This window comes from Lactuca saligna, chromosome 2, assembly GCF_052625555.1.
Source record: "Lactuca saligna cultivar CGN05327 chromosome 2, ASM5262555v1, whole genome shotgun sequence".
NCBI classification, from domain to species: domain Eukaryota; kingdom Viridiplantae; phylum Streptophyta; class Magnoliopsida; order Asterales; family Asteraceae; genus Lactuca; species Lactuca saligna.
The window spans coordinates 2,152,839-2,179,846 of NC_136418.1; the positions used below are offsets into that span (position 1 = coordinate 2,152,839).

At 36.9% G+C, this 27,008-nt stretch overlaps 1 long non-coding RNA gene and 1 pseudogene across 2 annotated transcripts; both read right to left on the reverse strand.

Annotated features, from left to right (window-relative positions):
- Window positions 1-2,893: 2,893 nt before the first annotated feature.
- LOC145028732 (uncharacterized) lies at window positions 2,894-3,955 on the reverse strand. Its single transcript, XR_013676153.1, has 3 exons — window positions 3,854-3,955; window positions 3,481-3,579; window positions 2,894-3,230 (listed from the first exon to the last, which is right to left on the reverse strand). It is a non-coding gene; the product is annotated as an uncharacterized LOC145028732 (long non-coding RNA).
- Window positions 3,956-17,355: 13,400 nt separating this feature from the next.
- Window positions 17,356-26,163, reverse strand: LOC145030581 (uncharacterized; annotated as a pseudogene). The gene is made up of 6 exons (XR_013676634.1): window positions 26,017-26,163; window positions 21,779-25,189; window positions 21,060-21,587; window positions 20,076-20,648; window positions 18,618-19,282; window positions 17,356-17,874 (listed from the first exon to the last, which is right to left on the reverse strand). The product of XR_013676634.1 is annotated as an uncharacterized LOC145030581 (transcript).
- Between the last annotated feature and the right edge of the window lie 845 nt (window positions 26,164-27,008).

The window sequence follows — 27,008 nt, forward strand, 5'->3', positions numbered from 1 at the left end:
GTTGACATCTCTCTTACTATTCCTGTTCCTGTGAAAGGCTCACGAGGACCCAAGAAACTTTGGGTTCCTAAATCTGCTTAATTTTGCAGGTTATCAGTGACGAGCAGTTTGACGAAGAATGGTACACTGATAGTGGCTGCTCGTGTCACATGACAGGGAGGAAAGAAGAACTAAGGGAATACAGGTCTCTTTCAAATGGTGGAAACGTCAAGTTCGGGAACAACTCCTTCGGCACCATAAAAGGATATGGAATGATTACTAACGGTGATTTCACGATAAGGAAGGTTGCATACGTGGAAGGGCTACAACACAACCTCATCAGTGTATCTCAGCTTGTTGGAGGTACCGGTCTCAAAGTCTCGTTCGATGATGAGGGTTCTGAAATAATTGAGAAGAAGACGAAAAGAGTTATTCTCAAATCTGAACGCAAAGGTGAAATGTTTCCTCTAAACCTCAAACCCATCAAAGGAAACCCAACTATCTGCTTATTATCAAAAGCGCAATCTGACGAAAGCTGGCTGTGGCACCGAAGGCTCTCTCATCTTAACTTTAAGGACATCAACAAACTTGTCACTGGAGGTCATGTTCGAGGTCTCCCACTGCTCAAGTATGATAGAGATCATTTGTGTGCTGCATGCGAAATGGGAAAGTAGAGTCGTCAAAGTCATCCATCTATAATAAACACTAAAGTTGTTGAACCACTTGAATTACTTCATGTTGATTTGTGTGGTCCATCATCTATCGAAAGCATTGGTGGTAGCAAGTATATACTTGTTATTGTTGATGACTTTTCGCGTTTTACATGGGTGTTCTTTCTAAAGCTTAAATCTGAAGCGACTCACAAGCTAAAGGTGTTTATCAAGCAGATTGAAGTGCAGCTAAAGAAGGTTGTTCGCAACATAAGGAGCGACAATGGTCTGGAATTCAAAAATAGAGAATTTAAAGAATTCCTGACAGAAAAGGGAATAAGTCATAACTTCTCAGCTCCCTACACACCTCAACAGAATGGAATTGTTGAAAGACGAAACCGATCTTTGTGTGAAGCTGCACGAACCATGCTAAGTTTCGCTTCCTTACCTCTTTATTTTTGGGCTGATGCTATTTCTGCTGCTTGTTTTACACAGAACAGGTCATATCTCAACAAACGATTCACGCTCACACCTTATAAGATTCTCAACAACAGGAAGCCCAATGTGAAATTTTTCCATGTGTTCGGTTCACGGTGTTTCATTTTTAACTCCAAGGAACACCGCAACAAGTTCGATGTCAAAGCCGACGAGGGAATCTTTCTGGGCTATTCTCTCACTTCTAAAGCGTACAGGGTTTTAAACAAGCGTTCAAATAAAATTGAAGAGACTTACTACGTAACCTTCGATGATAGCTATGTCAAAAAGCTAAAGGCCAGTGAAAACACTGCAGGGGAAATCTTTCCTCTAACTGGCCAGGTTACGGTCTCGATCGCTAATCTATACGAGAAGTTTCTGGAGCTATTCGACGAACCAGAGAAAGCCACTCTCTCAGAAGCAGGCGCAACATACAACAAGGTAGATCACATGAAGCAAGTTGTTGAAGACGTTGCAAGAAGAATGAATGAAGGAGAATCAAGTTCTGACGAACCTCCATCACATAATACTTCAGTCGATGGGAAGGATCAACCATCGTCAACTCAGCCGACCTCACAAGTTGAGGGGGAGCCAAGCACTTTGCCAACCGAAAGCACTTCACCAACCGAAAGTGCCACACCATCCGAAGGTGCATCAACGCCTGAAAGCTCCACACCTCAAGAAACCTCTGAAGCTCAAAACATTCCTGAAAGCTCATCTATCGAGGGGGAGCATGCTGACATGTCTTACGACTATGAAAGCCAGTCCGAACCAGAAGAAATGATAAACGCTGAATTAGATCCAACCTTTGATCCAAACTACCCTCCTCTCACCAAATGGACCAGGGATCATGCTATTTCTCAAGTTGTTGGTGATGTATCTGAAAAAGTTCTGACTCGATCACAACTCAAGGCAAAACAGACTTCCTTGTTTTCTAAAGTCGAATTCTGCATGTTTAACTCATTCGTATCAAAAGTTGAACCAAAGACAGTTAATACTGCTCTTGATCACTCTGATTGGGTTCAAGCTATGCAAGATGAACTGAACGAATTCGAGAGGAACAAAGTCTGGCGTCTTATTCCAACTCCTCCAGATGCCTCGGTTGTTGGTCTTAAATGGGTCTTTAGGAACAAAATGGACAAGGAAGGAAACGTAATTCGTAATAAAGCTCGTCTGGTCGTGAAAGGCTACTGTCAGGAGGAAGCACTACTAGAAAAAGGCCTTTTACGACGCTCATTGCGCGTCGTAAAAGGCTCAGACGACGTGCAAATGCGTGTCAAGGAAGGCCCTGTCATAAAGAGAGACGACGCGCATTTACGACGCTCATTTATGACGCGCAATTACGATGCGCGTTTACGACACGCAATGCGTATCAAGGAAGGCCCTGTCATAAAGGAAGATGACACGCATTCGCGTGTCGTAACCTTACGACGCGCGTGTTAATGACACGCAATGCATATCAAGAAAGCCCCTGTCAAGAAAGGCCATGTCATAAATGAAGATGACACACATTTTTGCGTATCGTAAATTTAAATGTTTAAAAAAAATAAATTTATATATTTATTAATTTTTAAATTAAATTTGCATTTAATTTCTCATAATAGAAATAAAATACCATATACAAAAAATACAATCCATTGAATAATATAAAATAAAATTTCATACTCAAAAAATAAAATAAATTACACAAATTATAATGTCATACAAAGAATCATTCAAATGTTAAACAAAAATAAAACATTGCTAACATGGGTTATACATTCCTATAAAAGTAACAAATAATCATACAACTCTGTTTCTTACTGGAAAGGAATGTCAAACATGATTACAAGTCTCCCTTAATCTTGATTACTCACCTGCTTAAGTAGAATGTTGTTGTTGAGAAGGTTACCTAGCAACAGAGAAAAACACAACACCTCTCCCACAATCACAACATCATTTACAGAGAAAGGTTGTCAATTACTTTCATTAAGACTTTCATTCAATCACAAAAATATTAAATAAAAGGGTGAAACAGTAACTTACTTGTGATAAGTTGATCTCCCTTAGAGCAAACACAGCTAAAGCATTGAACAAGACCCTATTTCCCTCTTCTTTTAAAGTTTCCAGAATGTTTAGAATGCTCTCCTTACTCATAATATATAATCAATAATCAGATTGAATTATATATTATGAGTAAGTAATAAAGTACATGTAACACAATAAAGTATTATTAAGGAACTTATGAGTTCAAAATATTATTTTTTACACTCAGATGCCAAAATATTTTATGTTATTCTTCTACAAGTTGAGAACCAACTCAAACATGAAAGATAATAGTCCATCTGGCAGCTTTTGATGACATGGCAAATGAAATTTCTCAGAGATAGAATAATACCTGTACTATTAAAATGATGGCAACCACAACAGGTGGTCCAATAACTACAGCCAAAAACATGCCTTTAATCATGTCTGGAAAGAAAAGAAAGATTGTTTGCTGCAATCATAAATCCCATGTGTTACAAACTTATATCCAAATTTAAATTAAATAAAAAGAGAAAACTGTAAAAACAAATTATATCCAAGGTAATACACCATACAACAAAATAGCAAAGTCCATCAGTATTTTTCAAAAAAACACCGTTTTCTTAATTATTAGAACACATTAGGAAAGCTTTATACTCTTTGATTTAAGAAGCTAAGTAAACTATAAGAAATCCACAACAAAAAGAAACTATAAGAAATCCACAACAAAAAGATTTGAAACTTACCTGTCCAGTAAGAAGAGGGGTATCAGCAACAAGCTGGAAAGCAACAGGCCTTGGAGTACGCACAGGCCAAGCCTGCAAATAAAAGGTGCATCAAGTATAAAAGAGAACAGGGAAACTGATATTAAAAACAAGAACTTTGATCATTAGAATAAAAGAGAGAGAGAAAAATAGAGAGGGAAGAAATGGAATGGAATGACTCATTCCATTCTATATTCCAACCTTTACCTTGTTTTCTTATCATTATCAGTTGTATCTGCACCTCTTTCATTTCCTGCAAGATTTATAAACGAAGAATGGCATGTGATCGTGAAGATTCCTCATTTACATCTATTGTCCCTGTGATTGTAAATTAGTAAAAGCATAATATAAAAAACTGAAGTAGAGAAGTGACTTGTGTACTTGATAATATATTTCTCATTTAGGCAAAACGGCTTGAAACAACCTGTTCTTCAATAGGAGTAACTTGACCAATGCAACGTTTTTTCCCAGATCCTGAAACCCAAGAACTGCTACCAAACACACATGCCTCCATGTCCTATACTGCATCCATTTTCTCCTTCCAACCAAATTCATCCTTTACTCTACCATAAATTTCTAAAGTGTCTATTCTTGGTAAAGTTGATCTGTTGAAAGTTGTTCCTATGGAGATTGTAATTTCTTCATCAGGTAGAAGGGATTCTGCAACTGTAAATGGGATGTCATACCATGACTTCATGCCTTCGTCTAGTTTTATAACTCTTTGGAAAATTGTTATCTTAGAGGGTATATGGTTTGCTAATGTGTTTCCCACATGGACACGAAATCCAACCATTACTATGTTTGGATTCGAATTGGAAACTGTTACCTGGAATAGGAAAACACAAGGTATCAATCATGAATCAATACAAATAATTCAGGGACTGTTTCTTTTTTCTTTTATTTTCCCATCAAGTCTTGTATGGTAAAGTGGCTGAATGGTTAGCAACTATAAAACAGCCCCTAAGACCAAATGACCATTTTACCCTTACATCCCAACAAATAGATTTCATAATCATCATCAATTTTAACATGAGAGAAGTTGGTGGAAAAAATATTAAGGGCAAGTAGGGGAAGGGTTGGTGTTTTGATACACTAAGCTGTTGAGATTAAGTGGTTAACCAAGAAAGCTCATCAAGTCAAACAAAAAAAGTAAAACATAAATAGCATTGTAACAAAGCATACCTTGAACCCTGTAGGCGTAGGACTTTCAAGAAATCCTTCTTCTGTGGACCAAATCCAGGTCAAGGAATTTCTTCTATAAATCTGGATTGAAATTAGGGCATGTGTCTCCAGAAAAAAGATCAACAAAGAAAGTAAGGACCTTCACATTAACCGATTCAGAGTTGCAATTATCCAATGCATCGAAAAAGACCAAGATATCCCCACACTGAGAGCCAAATCTGTCATCAAGTTCTTTTGAAAGATCTCCATCAGACATGAAAAACTTTAGCAATTGTGCCCTTGAAGGATCCTTTATGATGCTGTCTATGATATCAACAGCTTTGGAGACTCCACATTCATTAACAGAGCTATCAACACTTTCTCTTCTCTATCTTTTTGCTCGTTTTTTCTTTTCTTTCCCATTTTCTGTTTAATCTTGTCGCGCACACACAAACACCATCTAGGATGTAGGACGACATTAGCTCAATGGTAAATTAATTAATATCTGTATATATATATATATATATATATATATATATATATATATATATGTGTGTGTGTGTGTGTGTGTGTGTGTCTAACAGTGTAAGTGTCTAAAGAAAATGACAAATTATCTTATGTTTCAGATGGTGATGCTTACTGTGTATGCGTTCTTATACGGGAGATTATATCTCTGTTTAAGTGGATTAGAAAAAGCGATTATGAAATCACCAAATATGCAAGGAGATAAAGCTTTGAAAGCAGCCATGGCTTCTCAATCTGTAGTTCAACTTGGTCTTTTAATGGCGTTACCGATGATTATGGAGATCGGACTCGAAAGAGGCTTCAGAACTACACTCGGTGACCTAATAATCATGAACCTCCAGCTCTCCACTGTCTTCTTCACCTTCTCTCTTGGAATCGGTGTTCTGGCGAACAAAAGCTTGGAATCGTGGTGGGAGGAAGAACAGGACCACCTCCGAGCCACCGGTACAGTCGGTCGTCTGACGGAAATCCTCCTTTCTCTCCGATTCTTCATTTACCAATACAGTATCGTGACGATGGCTTAGGGTTTGCAGATGGTGGTGTGGGGGTCGTCGGTTGCTTTACAGAGAGATATGAAGTCGAGACGAAAAGACGAGATTGACCCATCTGGTAATAAACGGACTCGGGAAGTTGAACAAAATGACCCTAGATTGACCCATCTAGTAACAACGCTATTGATGCCATTCCTTCCATTTTCGACTGTTCATCCTCCACTTCCTCTACTGCTACTTCTTCACCATCTTCTATTTTTTCTGTATTTAGACTTGAGAGTATAATTAGGGCTTTTTCTAACAATTTCAACATCGAGTGGGAGATATGGTGGTTCCAGTAGGTAGAAGTGAGGGAAGAAGTAGGCAGCAGTCAATGTCGGGAGGGGGAAGGAAGGAGCGTCCATAATTTGGGCAAGAGGGAAAGGAGAAAAAAAAGGAAGGCGGGATTTTTAATTTTTTCAGAATTTCATTTCCCCCTACTGTTAAAGGATGGAACGCGCGTTCCATTAAAAATTATAAAGCAACATCCTTAGACGACGCACATTTTATTATAGGTGCCCTCCGTGTTTTTTTTAGACACTAATTTAAGGGCGCTCAATAATGCGTGTCTTCTATCCTTAAATTTTTTGAAGATATGACATTTTTATAATGTCACTCTCCTTTGCGTAACATAGATCAATGAGCGTCGTATCTTGCGCGTCGTAAAAGGCCTTTTTTCTAGTAGTGAAGGGATTGATTATGAAGAAACGTTCGCTCCCGTAGCTAGGCTGGAATCTGTAAGAATATTTCTAGCCTATGTTGCCCACAAAAACTTTGAGGTTTACCAAATGGACGTCAAGTGTGCATTCCTCAATGGTGAACTCGAAGAAACTGTGTATGTGGAGCAACCTCCTGGCTTTGTAAATGAAAGGTATCCTAATCATTGTTATATTTTGGATAAAGCCGTGTATGGACTGAAACAAGCTCCGAGAGCCTGGTATGAAACGCTGACTAAATTTTTAAAGATGTCCAAATTCAAGCAAGGTTCGGTTGACCCAACCTTCTTTCGCAAGAAGGAAGGTAACCACCTTATGATCGTTTAAATTTATGTCGATGATATCATCCTTGGCTCCACGAATCCTAGCCTAACAGCTGAATTCAGAAAGCTGATGGAGACTAAATTTGAAATGAGCTCAATGGGTCCTGTTAACTTTTTCCTTGGTTTAAATATTAGACAGGGACCCGAAGGCATCTTTATCAATCAAGAAGCTTACACGAAGACTCTCCTAGCAAAGTTTCGCATGATGGGAGATTCCAAAGTCAAAGTTCCAATGGCGTTCGGCACCAAGCTCACCCCATCCCTGGACAAACCGGCTGTTGATATTACGCTTTATCGACAGATGATAGGCTTACTAATGTATCTCACTGCTAGCAGGCCTGACATAATGTTTTCTGTTTGTTACTATGCTCGATTTCAGGCAAATCCACGCGAACCTCACATGCTTGCAGTGAAGAACATTCTACGCTATCTCAAGCGAACCACCTCTCTAGGTCTATGGTATCCTTCCAACTCAGGCTTCTTCGTTCAAGCCTATTCAGATGTGGACCTTGGAGGTTGTGGACTCGACAGAAAAAGCACAACTGGTGGCTGCCAATTCCTTGACGGGAAGTTGGTTAGCTGGCAGTCAAAGAAACAAACGTGTGTGTCTTTGTCCACTGCAGAAGCTGAATACATTGCAGCTGCATCCTGCACCTCTCAAGTGATTTGGATCCAGAGTCAACTCAGAGACTATGGACTCAATATGAAAAAGATCCCACTATATTGTGACTCTGAAAGTGCAATTAGGATCTGTCATAACCCAGTGCAACACTCCAAAACCAAACACATAGCACTGAGGTATCACTTCATCAAAGATCATGTGGAAGATGGAAATGTTGAAGTACACTTTGTTAGAACCACTGATCAACTGGCTAATGTCTTTACCAAAGCTCTTCCCGAAGCCTCATTCAACAAAATTCTACAAGGGCTAGGTATGATGGAATCAGAATCAGTACCACAAACTACCTCTCGATCTCAAACGTAAGAAGCGAAATTGACCGAACGTTCGGGTTCGGTTGCATCATCTGCACTCGCTCATCATTTCAAAGGTAGTTTTCTTGGTTGTAAATTTCTTGTACAAAGTTGTTTATCTATTCGTCTAAAGTATTACCTACTTGAATGTCAAAATTCCTTGGTTTCTAAAAAGTTTTCAAAACCGAAACCTATCGAAGGTTCGGGTTCGGTTTTCCAAAATTTTTCAAAACCGAAACCTACCGAACGCTCGGGTTCGGTTTTCCAAAATTTTTCAAAACCGAAACCAACCGAACGCTCGGGTTCGGTTTTCCAAAATTTTTCAAAACTGAAACCAACCGAACGCTCGGGTTCGGTTTTTCAAAATTTTTCAAAACCGAAACCAACCGAACGCTCGGGTTCGGTTTTCCAAAATTTTTCAAAACCGAAACCAACCGAACGCTCGGGTTCGGTTTTTCAAAATTTTTCAAAACCGAAACCAACCGAATGCTCGGGTTCGGTTTTTCAGAATTTTTCTCAACCGACACCAACCGAACGTTCGGGTTCGGTTACCAAATTTTCCAAAGTTTTTTTTAATCTTTCTAAATCTTTTTTTTCTTTTTTTTTTCTTTTTGCTTGTTTTTTATTTTAATTTAAATTTTTTTATATCAAAAACTCCAAAAATAATTATTTTATTTTATTTGTGTGTTCGTTCGTCTATGGGGATAAAAATTGCTGGATTAATTAAGTGTCTCTAGAAGCATGCTGCTGTATGTGTCCCAAGCCTCATAAGATTTTGAATAATAGCCTTAATGACCTGGTATAAACAAACCTTGTCTTCCCAATTAGGCTACCACATTTATTCTAATCGTGAGCTACCTCACTCTCTTCCCATATGAGATAAGAGTTTTCTGCTTGGTCCTTATTTTTTTGCACCTGAGGTACTTTACTTTCTTACACCATCTCCATTAAATTTCTCCATTACATTCGTTTCATCAACGTAACCCTTGAGACTCTCAGAAATTACCACTGAGGTTTATGGTTACACAACAACTGTGTTTATGATCTTAGGTTCGTGCCACTACGAGCTCAGTGAAACCCAAAATTCAACACCAAATCTGAATTGACGGTGAACAATTAATTTGCTCAAGTTTTCACCAAAGAATTGACGGATGTACCTTGATGAAATCTCAAAATTTATTTTGTGTGATTCCTATGAAATTGTTAAACCCCATAACATTTCTTCCCTTGGAATCTAGTTTTTTTTTTTTTTTTTTTTTTTTTTTTTTTTTTTTTTTTTTTGTGTGTTGAGATTTCATATTTTCCAAGCCACTTTAAAATTAATTCCTACCTACTTGTTCAACAGACTACACCGGTCTCACAAGTACTTTGTTCACTTTCTTTCTTATTTCAAGATTAGAATTGTTGCATCAAAGCAAAAGCCACCCTTAAGTAGCTTAATTAAAAGAAGCCTTTCAACATTTCTTAATAAGTGTTTGATCGTCATTCAACGGGAAACCATATCAACACTTTAAGGTCTCTCTTGACCTTGAAGGAAGAGATTCGTGCCCGGGATCATTTGTTTCGTGTCATTATTGACATCACATTTATTCCTAAAAAGAGTTGCTTTATTTCTTTTCTTTTTACACTCTTAGCACGAAAATCTTTGATTTTCCAAAATTCTGGTACTAATAATTACAGGCTGTTTTACTGAATTGGAGGTTATTTACAAGTTATGGTCAAAAATAATCCACGTGGGAGATTTATTCAAAAGATGCCATTCAAAAGATAAGATGAAGGGTTGCTGACTAAGGCGGGAGATAAACGGATTGAATTGCAAACGGCGGTAAAAAGGGACGCATGCAAATTTGAAACGCCCATTCTTTAATTGACGTTATGGACGCGTGTGCGAAGATGAAGCGGTTCCTCTCTGGCACAAACAGGCGCGTGTGAATTTGAAATGGTTTCTTCTGCAATGGCGCTTGTTGGGCGGCGTGTTACAAGGAATCTGACACTCTCTTTCATGCGTGATCATCGCATACCTTAACTGTCACGCATCTGTCATTCCGGAAAAACCTTTCGTATTTCGATAGAAGATTTGAACAGATTTTTCTCTCTCCTTACACCCACTATAAAAGGCAGTCTCCTCTCCCATTTACCTCTTTACTGCATCCGAATTCCTAAGAGAGCAAAAATTCCCTTAAACCCTTACTGTTCATCTTCTTCTTTCCAACTTCAACAATGGCAGAATCATCGTCAGTTCACGCTACTTCCCACATCCTTCCCATTCGCCCTCAACAGTGTTTGGTGATCGATTTAACCCCTCAGGCGTACGATTCCTACATGTTCCCGATTATTGAGTGCCTGAAGTACTCGCCGATCGCTCCTGCACTTTCTAAGGTTGAATCTGTGCCTATGGAGCTCCTCTCGCAGGTGTATGCGACTGCACATTACGATAAAGCAGTCGATAGGGTTTTCTTCGAGGTTTCTGATCACAAGACCTCGATTTCAAAGCAACGATTTGGCGCATTGCTAGGGTTTGCTGCTGACCCTTCCAGGGTTAATCCGGAGACGATTCCGATTGGCCATATCTACAATATGTTTTACAACATGGGGTACATGGAGGTGCTCACCTCCGTCGCGAAATTTAAAAAGTCTTGCTTGCTGCCACAGTGGAACGGTATGTTCACTGTTCTTTTTAAAGGTTTATCTGAACGGAGCTCAGGATCCGATGGCTCTAGTCGACTCTTCCTGTCGATCATGTACGGTGTCTACAACGGGATCAACGTCGATTATGGGTTGGTTCTCTGGCAACAACTCATCCAAAGCCTCTCTTCTTCTTCACGACATTCTGAGGTGTCGTATGCAAGGTTTTGGGCTCTCATCACAAAATGGGCGATGGATAAATTTGATGTCCCCACTGCTGCCAGTGCATCGATGTCTTCGATCGGTACTTTTCATACCACAAAGATTATCGTCTCAGATGCATCAAAGTTCTCATTCATTGGCTCTATTCCGGAGACCATGTACGGCGATGTTCCATCTGACAGCCGGATCATCCGGACTATTAAGGAGTTCAAACAGTCAGGACCAAGGGAACTCACACAGGAAATGCTCAAGTCCATCCATGATGCCGATAAGCCTGTTTCAAGAGGCAAAAAGGCAGAAAAAGGAAAGCAAGTGGCGAAAGGGGCTAAAGGCCCTTCTCCCAAAAAGAGGAAGGCTACTAAACCTGCTCAGTCCCCGCAGCAGAAGAGGCGAAAGAAAAAACCAAAGCGAAAGCTCATTATCGATTCCTCTTCCGACGAGTCGGAGGGTGAGAGTTCGGATTTGGACGGCTCTCAAAGAGGCAACACCCCTCCAAGAGGCACCACCCCACCCAGATCACCTACTCCTAACATGGAAATCCATAACTCACCAATCCCCTCTCCTACTCAAACAATTCCCACTTCCATTCCCACCATAATCCCCACTACCAACATTCCTAAAACCTCTTTCCCTATACCACCACCCATTTTCACCGATGCAACAACTGCTACTGCAAAGGTTACAACCAACGTATCTGATACGGGGGTTCATACCGATGCAACCGAACCACCACCAGTAACCGAACCCATACACACAACCGAAACCCAACAACCAACCGAACCTACTACCACTCCAACACCAACCGAACCTACCCCTCCTCAAACTCAACCTGAACCCACTCACACCACTACACCACCAGCTTCACCACCACCTCCATCTCCCGGTCATGCCTCTGACGGAGATAACCCTTTCCTTGGCGGGGAGAACATGCAATTTGATTCGGTCTATTTCAGTCCGTTTCAGGTCCAAAGCGACGATGATGAGGAAGCTCCAGTAACGAAGAAACATCTTAAGGAGCTGCATGAGAAGGTTGACCTGCTTATTGCTTCATCCTCCAATTCTCAATCCTCTCTCTCTGAAGCTGCTCTTCAGAAGATCGTTGATGCCTTTTCCCGGGATCAGCAAGCTTCAGTCGCTTCAGCCACAGCCGCCATTGACGCCTCGACGGAAGCATGTGAGGCTGCGACCGAAAAAGTCGATAAACTATTCTCTGACGCCTCTTCCCTGTTAAAGTCCTTACAGGAGAGCGCCGATGCCACACAGACAACGTTGGAACCAATCGTTCAACAATTGGCCACGTTCGTCTCCACGGAGTTGAAGTCGTTCGCTACCCTTCGCCAATCAATTAGTGACGACAACTCAGCCCTTCGTGCCTCCATTAACGAGCGCCTCTCTAAACTCTAAGAGGATCTCGCTGCAGAAAACTCGTTGATGGACGCCCTTGCAAGCAAAACCACCGCCCTCAAGGTCAAGAGCGCTCAACTTTCCAACTCTCAGCAACAACTTGACGCTCTTCGATCCGAACGGGAGGTCATCAAGACATGTGTTTCGGATGTACACTCTGCCTTATCCAACATCCTGGAAGCACACGATCCGATTCTCAACCACTCTGTGAGGCGAACCCTTGCAGAAAAACTTGCTCCTGCCCTGGATCTGCTCAGTAAATTAGAAGGGCTACCTAGTTTCGTGTCCACTCCGAAACAAGGGGGAGAAGTGAAGTCCGGATCGAAACCACCTCCTTCCTCAAAAGCTGCTCACACAACCGAACCTCCTCCTACTGGTCAAACTTCGGGTTCGGGTGTGAAGGATAAAGGAAAGAAGATAGCTGAGGAAGAAGATGAGGATGATAAAGAAACCATTGCTGACTTGCTGAAACGCAAAAATAGTCGCAACATTCGTGTGGCGCGAGAAGCTGAAGAAGCCGAACGCAAGAAGAAAGAAGCCCACGATCTCCTCGAGAGAAGGAAGAATCTTTTCCCTGCTTGGACTCGAGAGAGAATGATTAAGGAGGCTATCGATACTCCGAGCATCCTTTGGCTCGAACCGGTGATCTCCTTCGACTGCTACAACTCTGTCGACTCGCAGTTCGGCATGCCCTTAACCCGAAAGGCGTTTATCTTCCACGCCTTCTCCAACATTTTTGAAGTCCCTCATCCTAATCCTGAGGTTGATCGGGAGTTAATCGATTTCTATCTGAAGGCTGCTCAACCACAGTACCAAACATGGAGCGCTCAGAAGATCGTTAATGTTCGGGTTTTGAAGCCTTATTCTGAGGGGAGATTCATCAACGTTCGGTTCAGAGTGATTCGAGGGTCTGCAAGAACCGAACATCTTATATCCTTAGCAGATCTACCGAACCTCAACCCCCATGACTGGATTGTTCTGCATAACATCCTCTTGACGAATGAAGCTGAATATGGTCCGATTATAGACCATCTCAAAAGGATGTTAGTATGCTATATCATGGAGGTCGCCTTGATGGATCAGGAGGTAGCCACTATCTTCAAGAAGAAACCGAAGATATCTCCTGTTGGCTCAGCCAGTGATTTGAACCAGATGAAGATGGGAAAGATTGGCCCAAGGCGTAATTCGGTCATGTTCACTAGAGCAGAAGGACATAAATGTCTCTTTGCCTTAGCGGATAAACATCTTTATACCACTGCTTGTCTTGAGCATGTGCTGGGGATCATCCATCGGTGTAAAGAAAATGCAGCGGATGATATCAAATACTTCATCGATATGATTCAATGGTATATCCGATTCAGACAGACGATCCTTGCTCTTATCTCTCGTCTATTTCAGACTGTAAAGAAGAAGGTTCCTGCTGCTGCTGGCCCAAGCAAGAAGTAATGATCTCACTCCAATTGACGCAAAGGGGGAGATTGTTGGGTAGCGTAGGAATTATTTTGTATTGCGTCATGGGGCTCGGTTTATAGTCCAGTTTTGCACTCCGGTTTAGGCCTGTCCAACCGTGAGCTTGTAGGGTTTACTATATAATAATGTGCTTGCATGCATATTAGAAAAAACGATCTAGAATACAAGATAGAGAATTACGATAGCTTTGATTTTCTTTATCGTTCTTGTAAACCTTTAATCCTCTACAGTTGTAGTTCTTGATCGAGCTCTTCTGAGGATTGTTTTATAATCATTCGACACGTTTGATTCATTCTTGAGTTGTTTATTGTTTTCGTGTTCTTGCTGTTTAATCTTTATTTTACCTGTTTGAGATCTAATCGATCTTCAAGATTAAGTTTTAATCTCATCAATATGAAATGAAAGGTCATGGGTTTAACCCTAGTCTCCATACCATATAAAGATGTCATTGGTTGGTGAAATTGGCACTAGTGTGGTACACTAAGAAGGGCTAGCCGATTTCACTAGAGAGAACCAAGTATCCATATTCTCTAAAGTCTTCCAAGGTGTTTTGGTGATTTGTGATTCCACTTGAGGCTTCCACACTATTGGGGCTAAGCTCTTAAAGCTTGAAGACATCAAGCTACATCAAAATGTATGTCATCTAACTAGAACTTTGTAGTATAAGAACTTCATAATATGCTAGTTAGGATTAAAGCCTTGGAAAATTCTTATTTGCATGTATAATAGAGAAAACATAGATCCAAGGTTTATAGGGTTGCCTGTACACCATAGGAGTGTTAGAATGCTCAAAACCCAACAATTATATGTGTTTATATATTGTGATTATCTAAATTAACAAGTTAAATAGTTAAATGTGTATAAAAAAAAATTCTAAATATAAACAAAAGGAAAAGTTAATTATTCTGATAAGTCATTTTCCCTACTTTTAATAGCGATTTATTTTTCATATTTGTTTGTATTATTTTTTTTCAAACGTTATTTTTAAAATATCCATAATTTCCTAAATATTGATTAGTTTTAAATTTTACTTTTTAATTAATTAATATGTTTTTACTTTGTAAAATATTTTATATAGCCTCTTATAATTTTTTTCTTTTGTTTTTAAGTATATACAATATTTTTAAAGTAAATAGTATTTAACAATAAAATTAAATATGTTACAATAAGTATGGAGGATTTTTTAAAAAAATAAAAGAAAATATTACTTAGCAAATAAAAAAACAAAAAAAGTCTATATAATGTAAATGTTTTAAAATTATTCCAACTTGTAATAATTTTTTAATTAGAAGTTTATAAAATTTTAGTTTTTTTAATACAACATTTTAAACTAGTATATAACGAAAATATTTGAAAATGTAATAAAAAATATATTAAATTTTCATATATAAAATCTGTGAAACACTTTAAAAATATTGTAAAAGAAAGTTTAGAAATAAATGTATGAAAGTTATAAAAAAAATTATATGAAAATGTAAAAAAAAAAGTTAAAAATTATAAGAAAATTTTAAAACATTTATAAAATATTTGGTTTAAAAACACTTGTATCAAAATTATATGAAAGTATAAAAAAAAAGTTTAAAAAAATTATAAGCAAAGTTTAAAACACTGTATTAGAAAAACCTATAAGAAAAAATATCATAAAAATATCATAAGAATGTCTTTGAGTTTGAGGTAACATTTTTAGTTATATTTTCACCTCTAAAGGTCCAAGATATTTGTAGTTCCTCAAACTCCAAAACATTTGTAGTTCCTCAAACTCCAAAACATCCAAGAAATTATAAAAATATCATAAGAATGTCATATTAAGTTTTAGAGTTCCTCAAACTCCAAAACATCCAAGAATGGGACCAAAACCAACCAATAATGACCAACAACATGGGTATCAAAGGAAAAAGGTCAAGGTGCAATATTTTTACCTCTAAAGGTCCATAAACTTGAAGAAGATGGTGGATCTAGTCTTGCTCTATGCTTCTTTGTGCCAAGAAGGAGTTACTTGCTTCACAAGCCTCACCAGATTAAGAAGAACAACCTTGAAACCAAGTAAACAAGATCTTAATATTCCATGGAGTCTAGGGTTTCGTAATGGAGAGGTGCAGGCTAGAGGATATGCCCTAAACCAAGAGTTAGAGCCTTTAAATATGAATGGAACCCTACAAATTATGAGCTTGGGTTGCAACAGCTGCTACGTCGTGGCCATCTATTTGCCACGTCGTGGTAACCAAGCCATATGTGATCCTTATTAAGTTGTTATGTAGAAGCCTGAATAATTTTTAGAAAGTAAATTAACCCATAAATGTCTATGAGGTTAAACAGAAGCCTGTATAAATTTTAGAGTAAATTACTGAAATGGTCCCTATGGTTTGGTCAAAATTACATGTTTGGTCCCTAACTTTTTTTTTTGCACTTGGATCGTCCCTGTGGTTTGATTTTGTTGCGTTTTTCGTCCCTTACATACATAAAGTTAAGGACCAAACGTGCAATTTTGACCAAACCATAGGGACGAAAAACACAACAAAATCAAACCATAGGGACGATCTGAGTGCAAAAAAAAAAGTTAGGGACCAAACGTGTAATTTTGACCAAACCATAGGGACAATTTCAGTAATTTACTCTAAATTTTATAGTAAAAGACGATCAATTCAAACGATATACAGTTTTATTATACAATATAATATTCACTAAAATATGATCGGTTGTACTTAACAACATATAACTAAACTATTTTAAAAATACAAGACTTGAATAACCTATTCAAAACCTACATTTTGTGTGTTAAGAACAACCTTTTTATAAAACATAATATATGACCAACATTTGTAACAATTATGCAGTCTTATCATTAGGTATGTCAACACTTGCAACAATGTTGGCAAATTGTCTTTGTGTTGTTGACTTCCCTATGTTACTCGGTTTGACTTTGACTTGAGCTTCTATTGGTTGATTGGTTAAACTTTCTGATCTCACGTTTATCGTTTCCTCTGTCCTTTTAATATTTTTATACCAAGTCTTGAGAATTTTTTATGTGTGATCATCGAAAATAGACTTCTTCATCATTAAACCCATCTGAATTTTCCACATTAAAGATACTTTACTTATATGGTTAATCAAATAAATATCAATGTAATTTCATTTATTTTCTTATTACAACAGTTATATTTTGAAAATCTACCCGGTTATAACAATGTCATACAATGTCTATTTCTATAATTTGGTAGATTTTTCAAAGTGTAATGTCTTGATTTTTGTAAGCAAAATGTTATAATTAAATAGATTTTTCTAATTACAATGTCTTGATAAGAACAGGTACATTGCAACAAAAAGAAATGAAATATGTTGCTATTTCGTTCATCTAATATTTAACCTTGAACTTGTATCATGTCTAAAATAAGAGGTACTTAGGATTTAATGTTGGTAATCCCGTAAATCATATGAATGCGGTGGCCATAGAAGAAGATATAATTGTGAAGAAAAAAAAATGGAAAATATGGTTGACAGATGAGAATGTCGAGAAGAAGAAGCACGGTTGACTAGGGTTAGGAGAAATTAGCTTGATACCATGTTGATTGTATATTTCCCATAATAGACATATAGCCTTTCCAACAATATATGTACACAAAGATACGAAATGGACTACCAATAATTACATGTGCTAATGTTCTAACAAGGCTAAATAATAAAGTGGGCTAATAACGAACAATATAAACAATACAACAATTACATATGGGGGTGTTTGGGATTGCTTATTTAAGCTTCTTATTTGCTTATACCGTTTTGGTACCGGTAATAAGCAAATTTTAGTGTTTGGATAGGTACAAATTATAAGCACTTATTTGATCAAATAAGAAGTTTTTAATAAGTTGGTTTCTCCTTAGTTATTTGAAACTCATTATTAAGATTTAATACCTAATTACTCATTTACCCCTAATTTACCTTAAAATACTCCTTGTACATCGACGACTTTTTATTTTTTCGTGACTTTCTTCATTCACGAACATCACAGACAATGTTCCCCTCCTTTTCTTCAAATTTATGTTTGTAATTCTCACCTTGTGCTACAGTAATGTAAAAAATTAATATTATATTGATTCTTGATTATTGGATAAATTATTGCTTGGTTAGTATTTATAATATATTGATTCCTCTCATGTAATATACATGCATTCCTCTTACAGTGAGCTATCAAACCACCTGCATCTCAAAACATTGATTACATATAAACCCTTTTGATAAAATCATAACACCTTTAACCCATTAATAATAATAATAATAACATCTAATTTAAACAGAGCATGGAGTACATGTTTTAGTTTACTTGAAAACTGAGCGTTTCTAAAAATTTCATAGAATTGTTTTCTTTAAAAAATCATAAACATATCAACAACAATCAGCCGATCAAACTGTAATTTCACACATACAGTCGGTTATCCATAGTCTAAAGGAAAGCCAGAAGATTGGGAGGAGTAAAATACATTGTAATATGTTACATGTCCTTTTCGATCATTTTATACAAATAAGCAGAAACTGCGATACACTAAAAAACAACTTATCAACTTATCAGTCAATAAGCACTTTTACAAAAAAGCATAGGTTGTTTTATATAAGCAAATCCCAAACACCCCCATAATACGTCTAACAGTAACTAAAACAAGTTTCATTCGGGTTTTCGTTTTAGTTAGATATGGAAAAAATGGATTATGTAAACTTGTAATGTGCTTAATAATGTTTTTACTTGGCATCATGATTTTTCTTAATAATCAAATGATATATGCAGTGAAAATTATATAAACAATTATACCTCCTGAAGCTTCCGAGTAGTAGTGGTTGTTGCATGCTAGTTAAACCAGCATTCAGGACTATGTTTGGCTGTTTGCCTGAGCTTGTTTCCACATACTTGAGCTGTGGAGCTGTCGACCCACCAGCTGTGAAGACCTTCATCTCTGGGCAATCCTTAATCACAAGATCGTCCAATGAAGGCCACTGGAACTCATGATTCGTCCCTAAAAAGAAACCCACCAGCTCTGGTAAATCAACTAGTTCAATAAGCTTTAAAAGAGGAAAAACCACAGCCTTAGAAAAAGATGCATTTGTTTTTTGCTCTCCATTATCTTCCTCCTTCACCACAATCACTTTCATTGCCTTGCAATTCTTTATCATTAACTCTTCAAGTTGCTCGAGGCTTTCAAGTGTGGAAAATGTGAATATATGTTCCAAAAGGTCACAGCTATAGATTTCCAATCTCTTGAGGTTTCTCAGTTCAAGCATAGTAACACTTTTGTTGATCCATTGAGTTTCAAACACCTCCTTCATCCCATCGCATGACTTTATTTTCAGCACTTGAAGCTTTTTCATTTGTCCTGCTACATACCATGGAATCACACTTGACAATGCATTGCAATTATTTATGCTTATCTCTCTAGGATATTGGCATAAGCTCCAAGAAACACTGTCCACTTCAGAAAACTGCAGTAAATGACAAAAAGTTAATGTAAATTATTGTTTGATTATTAACAAAGTTTAATTGTTTGTTCCCCACCCATACACTAGTTTATAAAAGTAATTTAATTAAACATTTGGTTCTTTGTAATGAATTGACTCAGTGCCCATGACGTTGAAACATAAAAGTTGTAGGGCTAAAATTTTGGAATGCAAGATTAGCCAGGTTAAGAGAGCATATGTTAAGATCAAGATTAACCAGGTTAAATACACTAGAAGTTTATATTTTCTACTAGAAATGAGGAACGACCTGGCCAATGATTTTGTAATACTTTGGTTAATGATGAGATGTTTTCTTATAAGATATATAATGGCAGGGGTAATATATATATATATATATATATATATATATATATATATATATATATATATATATATATATATATATATATATATCATTAGTTGTTGAATATCAAGCATAAATTAAAACAAAACTAATGTTAGCCATAAATTAATTTGAAGAAATTTATTGACATGCTGTGTTACATAATAGAAATATGAGTTTCATATTGTAGGAAATACATATACACATAAATGAATAACTCGGAATCCAATTACAAGCTGTAAAAATTTCATTCTCTTGCAATTTTTATGCATTCTAATCTCATCATTGGATTTGTATAGCAACTAACTTTTTCAATATCTTGTAAGTGATTGGTTGAATTTTCTAGAATATGACTAGTAATTGGAGAATATTTCCAAAGAAATAAGGATTTGTAAAAGGAAGTTGAATACGTAGCTGAATATGTTGAAAACATACCTTAGAATTATCAAGAAAGGAGGTAGTGGTAGTAGTACTGTTGGAAGATATTTTATTGTTCCCAGCCTTGGCCTCACCACCGCCAATACACTTGAGATTTTGCAGGCTTTTTAAAGTGAGAGAATCAAGAAGAGGGAACAGAGCGGTGCTTGAAGTTATTTTTTCTTCTTCTTCGTCATCGTCTCTGTTAGAAACAACTTCTTGCATACCATCACACCATTTTATCTTGACTTTCTTTAGGTTGGAAAGAAGTTTTGCCATGAGAGGTGAAAACAAATACTTGATACTATGACAATTTCTCATTTCTATGGTTGTGAGGTTGTGGAATGGGGATTCTGACTGTTTTCTGTGAAGAAGTAGGAACTCGTTCCAGTTGCACTTCCACACGTGACTCAGCCTCTCCAAATCATTTATATACAAATTCTCAAGGTAGGGAAGTATTTGGTGTTGATTATCCTGATTTCTAGGAGTACTCTTGATCTCAAATATCACCTCCACTCCTTTATATTTCACCAATTCAAGTTTACCGAGGTTATGAATCGAATGTATGAGATAGGCTGGGAACAGAGTATTCTGCACATATATCACAACAAGAAATGTATTAGTAACTGTAACAGTTAAGCTAAAGTCGAATTACCTCAACCATTTGTAACTGCATATCCCTTCACAAGTCCTTTTCTTAAAAAAATTATATTTGAGAAGGATTATTTTGATTTTAAGTATTCTTTCAAGAAATATTTGGAAACTATGGAAATAGTCAACAATGTTAAGAACATTCCTACCTTTGTCCTTAAAATAGTGAACTTTTTGTTATTTGAATAATAAATCATGAAAAGCAGCATTAGTTCCTACCCACAAATTATTTTTGGGAATCTATTAAAGAAAATGTGAAATATTTTAAAAAAGAGTAGGAGTTGGTAATTAGTTTTGATAAGCAATGGTAGTTAGTTAAATACAAACCAAAATTCATTAAACCATACATACCTCTTGCCCTTGGCTACTTTCCACCAATCCATATTTTCTCCCAATTTCTCCCGAATTAAGTATAACCATAGAGGTAAGTGCCCCCAGATCAAAATTGGTGGTGGTAGGTGTTAACAAATAACTAAACCTCTTACATTCATAAATACTTATGCTTTCAACAGCTTGAAAGCCACGGATAGGGAGACCAGAGTTATTTTCACCACCTTTTATTCTCCACACCTCTCTTAGATTCTCTAATTGATATATTCCAATGCTTCTCAAGCTGCTGCCTTCTCCAGTCTCATCAACATAATCCAAGTCAATGTTGAATAATGCTTCAATGGAACCACAATCCCTGACTTCAAGTTGTTCAAGATGACGTAACAATGGGATGGGATTGCAAGGAAATATACTCACAAGATTCTCACAATGGCGCACTTCAATCTTTCTCAACTTAACTTCCTCACTCGTACTAAAGTCACGAGGCCATATCTCCTTCAAATTCTTTATACCCCAAATGCACAGATGCTCCAGCTTAGGAATCAAAACCTGAAAAATAATGAAGTTCTGTTTATAGCCCCTTACAAACTATACATCATACAGTCAACTTTCAAATAATTTTTCATATATTTCAGTATTTCACTGATTATTAAACATCAAACACAATGTGAATGTAACATTTTTTTGAAACATTTAATCATAAAGACTGGTTAAACAGTATTAACATAAAACATCTTTACCTCTTCGTTTGACAAGAAAGATATTGCCAGTTTATTCTTGGAATAAATGCTTGTGATATTTGGAATGCCTCCAATTTCTAAATCCACAAGTTGTGGTAGCGCAATTACGTTGACATTCTGGCCCAAACTCAATAGCTCCCGTAGCCCACTCAACAATAGAAGCTTCAACTTGGGAAATGTAATTGTCTCTTCGCCTCTATCCTCGTTATGTATGAGTTCTTTCATAACAGGGCAATCACAAACCTTGAGATATTCAAGATTTGACAGAGTTTTTGCAACACTGAGTGTGAAAAGGTATTTCAAATCTGCACACTTCAAAACAACAAGGATTTTTAAATCACGGAACGAAGATGACTGAGGACGAAGTGTAATTGTCTCTTCTCTTCTATCCTCGTTATGTATTAGTTCTTTCATAACAGGGCAATAAGAAACCTTAAGATGCTCAAGATTTGATAGAGCTTTTGCAACACTGAGTGTGAAAAGATATTTCAACTCTGCACACTTTGAAACAACAAGGATTCTTAAATCTGGGAATGAAGAGGACTCAGGATGAAGTGAGGGCTTCACCACAACAATTTCAAGATCATTCATATCATCCACACTTAAACAAAGTACCACCGTTTTCTCAACCAACTCGTTAATTCTAGGTCCCGATACTTCACCTTTCTTCATTACCAACTTTAGTGTGTTTTCGAATGAATGTTTGCTCTCCATTAAATATTCTCCTTTTAAAGAGCGTCCCACTGAGATCTTGAATCGTTCAAGATTCTTAAATGATAGATTCTTCCATTGAGCATTGTTTTCAAAGAACTCAAATTCCAATGCAGAAAGGTTTTTCCAACGTTCTGCCACTTCATTGCAGTTATCACCTGTAAAGCTAATGGTCTCTTCATGATAGCTTAAAGAGCATGCATAAAGCTCTTCAAGTCTGACTAAATTTTTAAAGACACCATTATCCATACGAAGACCGCCACAACCTGTCACATCCAGTACCCTTAACTTCTTCAAATTTCCTATTGTAGAAGGTAGAGATTTAATTCTAGATCTAGAAAAGTTAAGCACTTCCAGATTCAACAAGTTTCCAATAGAAGAGAAATCAAACGCCAATGAGCAATGTTGTAGACAAAGCACTCGAAGGTTGGTGCAGCATTCAAGTGATGAGGAAAGCAATGGATGCTCCATATAATCATATGATATAACCTGAAGGTTTCCCATTTGTTCATAAAAATTACAAGGAAACCTCAGCGACTTATCTCCATGCATAAGTTTTAAAATTGAGACATTTGGAAAGTTGAGGTCACTAGGAAATGCAATCATGCCCTTGCATGTTAATGAGATTCTTTTGCAGGAGGTCCTGATCACATCATTTTCAGTTTCAGGCCACCCAGGCTTACTACTACCATGGTTGACAATCGAAGCATGCTCCACTTTACAAAACATATCCAAAATAAAAGCACGCACCAGATCGTGCAACTTGACGCACCCAACAACATCACTTTCAATCAACAAATTGGTATGCACGAGCCGCTCAATGCAGGCGTTCAACTGGTATCTTGCTTCTCTTACAGAATCCACTCCCTTGAATAATTTTAAGCCCCATCCATACTTCAGTAAGTCTTCAGTAGGAATATCAAAGTCCTCCGGAAACAAACCACAGAGCAAAAAAGTATCTCCAGTCACCTCGTCTTGGAGATTGTCATAGCTGGTTTGAAAAACAGTAGGCGCGACTGTGTTAATGTCATGGTGTTGTAAACGAGAAAGTGCATTCTTCCAAGTATCCTTGCTTTTACTTCTAAGAGTGCAGGCCATGGTTTTTATTGCAATGGGTAAACCACAACACTTCCTTACAATTTCTTCTCCAATCTTATGGAGCTCAGGATCGACATCATCAGAAGGTTCCCAAAGTTGGCAGAATAAGCTTTGTGCTTCAGCTTCCTCTAGGACACTCACCTTGATAACTGAATCAGTTTTAACTCCCATCTCAGTGCAAACAGCTTGGTCCCTTGATGTAATCAAGACCTTGAAGTCGACACCTTGATTTGGGAAACGACTTAAACCAATATCTTCCATATCAACTGGATGCCATACATCATCCAGGATTACCAGGAACCTCTTTCTTCCTCCATCTGAATTGTCAGAAAACCATGCGCGTAGCTTATCAGTTCTTGCTGCCTTAGTGGTTTCTGTTAGAATTATACCAAGGTACTCTGCAACGGCTTGCTGAATAGAAATGGGGTCCGTCTTCTCCCCTATAACCGCCTCCACATAATGATTAAACATTTTCTTTTCAACCACAAACTCTTTCAACTTCTTCATCATTGTCGTCTTTCCCACTCCACCCATCCCACATAAGGCTACCATGTGGGAGCTGTTGTTGGGTCCGAGTGATTCCAGTGCTTCCCTAAAAGTATGCTCTCTTGATTGGAAGTCATTTCGATCACTTGATGATGTAGATGTGCATGCAATGGTGGAATCAATTCTTCCCACAGGAATTTGCAATTCAGTCCCCTGGATCTCAGGGCATCATCCCAGAACACCCTCGATCTCCTTAAATATCTTGAAGGCTTTCCTTCCAAGCTTGTGTCTACTCTTGAGATCGAGACAACTGAGGACTTCACTTGGAAATTCTTCCACCTTTTTATTCATCTGTTCTGCTTCTATCAACCAAGGGTCGACTTGGGCAGGAACCTCAAGACGTCTTTCTCTGTTTTGCTTCTTCTGGGATTCCATGCCAACTCTTGCAGCATCCAGATCCGCCTTTCTGGTGCGCATATCCCCAACATACTTTTTGTAGGAAATTAGGTAATCCAGTTGTTTTTTAACTGGAACAATGAGGACCTGAACAACTCCTCTCACTATTTCACTAACAATCTCCATTGCTGGCAATTCTCAGTTGTGTTAGCAACGGGAATTCGATGGAAATCTATAATCGAGCAATTACATGTATCCTAGACTGATAATTTTATTTTTTAACCGGTAGAAAGTGTGGATCTCATAATCTACAGCTAAAGCTTTGATAACTTTATACAAAATGATATTAATAGAATCAACAAAATGGCTTTTTAGTATGGTCAACTTTTTAGGGATTATTTTTTCTGTTTTAAAAAGAATAATCAAAAACATATATGAAGTTTGAATAATTAGAAGAAGATGAATATTAAAATATTTAATTGTTATTATATAAATGTAATGATAAACAAAAATAAAAATATGATGTTGTGATAAGTTCAGTCCACAAGGACAACCAAATTGGTGAAATTTGCACTTAACATCTCTCTCATCATCTAGGTTAAAATGAAAACGACCCATGTTAATGACCATCTCCATGTTTAAGTCTACCAGCAATGTTATCCAGATACTATATTTTCATAGTTTTAGTTGGGCAGATTTTGCAAAGTAATGTCCTAACTCCTGACAAATAAAAAATGAAACTATAATGCTATAATGGATGCATTTTTCAGAGTAAAATGCAATATTATGAAATTTTCTTAAAGTACAATGCATTAATATGGAAATTGAAAATTGAAAACTGAAAATACAACTTTGTAATATAGAAAAATAAAAGTAAGATGCATGTTATATTACATACATGAATGATACTGTGTTGCTATTTATTGCATTCAACACTTCTTACGTATATCAACCAACATTAAAGAACTTTACATCAATTGTCATGTAGAAATTGACATGGACTCTTTTCATGCACATTCTACTCAACACCAGATATTGTTTCATAGCTTACCAGGTGTTCACTTTCAGACCTAACAATATTAGATATTTAGATGAGCTCAGCTCACCACTAAAATTCCTAACCATCAACATACATATGCCGTGGCGAATCCACAGAAAAAAGTATAACAGGGTCCATAATATACTCAACATAAATATAAAATAAAATATAAAATGTTGATATGTTTTCTTCAAAAATCTTTCCATTTTGTAGTTAGTTAAATAATCAAGTTATTAACAAGTAACAATCAAACTAACAATCACGGTTAATATAAAATCTAAACTAGCAATTAAAATTAACCAATTAACAATTTAAAACTAATAAATAACAATTAAATAGAAAAATAATCTTTCGTGTTTGCCTCTGCGTTTCCATATAATTAAAAAAAAAAAACCAAATACTTAACTCTTAAAACTAATAAAATAACAATAGATAGAAATAACCATGAAAAATATCAGATATTGATAATTAAAACTAACAAATATTAACAATTAATAATAAGAATTACCTCAAGGGTTTTTAACTCGGTCCAGGGAAACCTGATAGTAAGAGACAGAAGATAAGAGAAAGATGTGTGGCTATAGACTATATATATAGACTAACAACTGAGAATTATTCTTTAAAATTTCAAAACAGGAAATCTAAATGGGACAGCTGTATCTGGTAAAGGTTTAAATGCTGGGATATTTATGAAAAAAGTTGACTGCAAATATGTTCCTTGTGGTTTATAATATTGTCTAAAATTTCAAAACAGGAAATCCAAATGGGATAGCTGTAGTGTAGTAAAGTCTTGAATATTGGGATATTTATGAAAAGAGCAAACTGCAAAATGGTCCTGTGGTTTATAATTTTTAGTAGGAAAAGTAAAAAAAGTTTCCAACTTGGATTTGTTGTGGTTTAATCTCTATCAAACTTAAAATGACTATTATATCCCTTTAATTTATTTAATAATTTTTTTTTAAAACTTAATTTTAATATTTTACATTTAGAAAATATAGCAAAAGATCCCACACCCCACACCACCTCTTTTACTCTTAATAGGGAGTGAGGATATAACTGAACCGAAAACCGACCTATCGTGTGAGGCTTTTGACATGGACAGTCTCTTTTTTGCTACTTGATAAATACTATTCATGTGCAAACAACCCAAAGACACAAAATTATTAGATTACCCTTATCTAGCAGAATTAAAAGCTAAAAATACCCAAACTGCCCTTCCACTACCAAAGATGCTCTTTATTTGCTGATATTCCCTTCCAATCATGCGAGACTGAGATGGATGTGTAGCAATACCTCATCCCAAAAGATTCACCACTCTTTTGTGCCTCTTGCAATTTGCTTTTCGTTGTACAACTTCAATCATGTTCTCAAATCACCTATATGTACAGCTGGTCACTATGAGTGTCTCATCAATGTCAAATGATTTCAATGAAAACTGAAGTTCCTTTCCAGTTTCCACCAAGTGGGACACCATTCTTATCTGTGATTGGAAATCTGATT